A 1,936-nucleotide genomic window follows, 5' to 3' on the forward strand; every position below is an offset into this window, starting at 1 on the left:
TTCTCAATTTTCCCCTTTTATCACTATCCGGCTAACATTATGCCATGTCATTTCTTGAGTTCCGGTATTTAATACAAAATGTTGAATGAAAACATATTTTGTAAACAGGCTCTACAACTGGGTATGGGGGAAGGGAACACTGTGTCAGTCCTGCCCATCCTTTCTCTGGGCACTTGACAAACATCCCTGGTATCCCAGCAAGTGGGCAAGACATCGCTCTTGCATTCTCTCAACATTCCTGCTCCTCTGGTGCATGAGGCCAACGTGCCCTGGGACGGGGGACAAATGTGGTACAGTGTAGGAGTGAAGAATATGGGCTCTGACTCAGTCAGATTAAAATCTCAACTCTGCCCTAAGCATGAACTGCATGATCCTGTGGGAGGTACTTCTGGAGTCTCGGCTTCTTCATCTGTAAAATGGGAACCACTGTCAAAAGGAGGCGAGTGGAGAGAGTGCATGTAAATGGAGAATGCATGTAAGATGGCACTGAGCTGCACATAAAGGATCAATACATGGTGTGCATTGATCCGATTCGCTGTTCATCACTTGAGCATCTCCTAATTGTGAAAGTCCTAGAGTGTGCATTCACAGGCCAGTGCAGGTTCATGCTGGGGGCAGGCCCTGTGAGACAGAAGCCCCCTCTTCCTGCAGACCTCCCTGACATCCGCACTCCATTCCTCATCTGTCTCATCTTTCTTCCCAGACTGGTCTTCCTCACTCCACCCCTCCTTCTTCTTTCTCCTGGAGCCCAACTGCTTCCTCCATGTCCCTCCGAATCCCTACTGCATCAGGCAATCCTTCATGGCCAAGTGTCAGCATCACCAATGCTCCTGGGATGACAGGAGTGGGGGAAGCCACTGGTCTCAACCAACCTCTCCCCTCTGCATTTATCTCAGCCCATCCCCCGGACCATCCTTCAATCCTCCCCTGCTCCATAAAAACATCGCACCAACTCCGCAGTTCACATTTGCTCATTTGGTCTGCTTGACTTGCTTACTATTGCGGTCTCCCTGTCTGAGGCCTCTACTCGAATTGGGATGATTTTGTCTGTACTTAAAGGCACTGACCTTCCAGATCCCTGGACTTCAGGAATTTGTCCTCATCCTCTCACCAGTCTCTGAAGCACAACCTTATTCAGGGGTCTGGTCTTGATTGTCCTAACTGTGCACGGCTGGCCGGTGGGTTTCCAGATCTCTGAGATACTGCCCTTCCTATGCTGTCTGGCTCTCTCTTTCCTTCTCAAGGCCAGCCTGAGAGCTAACAGAATCAGCATTTTGCTTGAAAAACAGAGGAAAGCCCAGAGCCCTCCATGGCATCAGCTACTTTCTCAGCATAACATCAACTGACAGTAGAAATCAGACCAGGTGTGATCATCATCATGAATATTTATATTTATTTATCAGTTTTGCAAGATCCTATCAAATAAATAATTGCACATATTTCAACCACTTGATAATTAAAATAGTCACTAGAAGCAAAGACCTGAATGAAGAGCCCTTTACATTTTCATAGAGATTTGTTTCCCTTTTTGCGGTTCTCATGCATTTATCTACGAGAAATTCCTACAAGCCACTCTGCCTGATTCAAGACTTTGAAGAAAAATGCCTCCTGCCAGTCAGTTAATTCAGAATGGTGGATTAAAGACAGCCCAGACAGCAATTCTTAGCATCACCCCTCTCATCTGGTAACAGTCCATCTATAGCAAGTGACCTCCCTCTTCTATGCCAGGGCCTCTCAACCAGGAGACTATTGACATTTTGGGCCAGATCATTCTTTGGGAAGGGGGAGGAAAGGGCTGTCCTGTGCACTGTAGGTTGTTTAGCAGCATCTCTGGCCTGTATCCTCCAGATACCAGGAGCACCCCACCCCTGCCCTGGCCATGATGATCCAAAATGTCTCCGGAATTGCCAAATATCCCCTGGGCAAGCAATCAACC

This window comes from Rhinopithecus bieti, unplaced genomic scaffold (assembly GCF_001698545.2).
Source record: "Rhinopithecus bieti isolate Rb0 unplaced genomic scaffold, ASM169854v2 scaffold_32083, whole genome shotgun sequence".
In the NCBI taxonomy this organism is placed as follows: domain Eukaryota; kingdom Metazoa; phylum Chordata; class Mammalia; order Primates; family Cercopithecidae; genus Rhinopithecus; species Rhinopithecus bieti.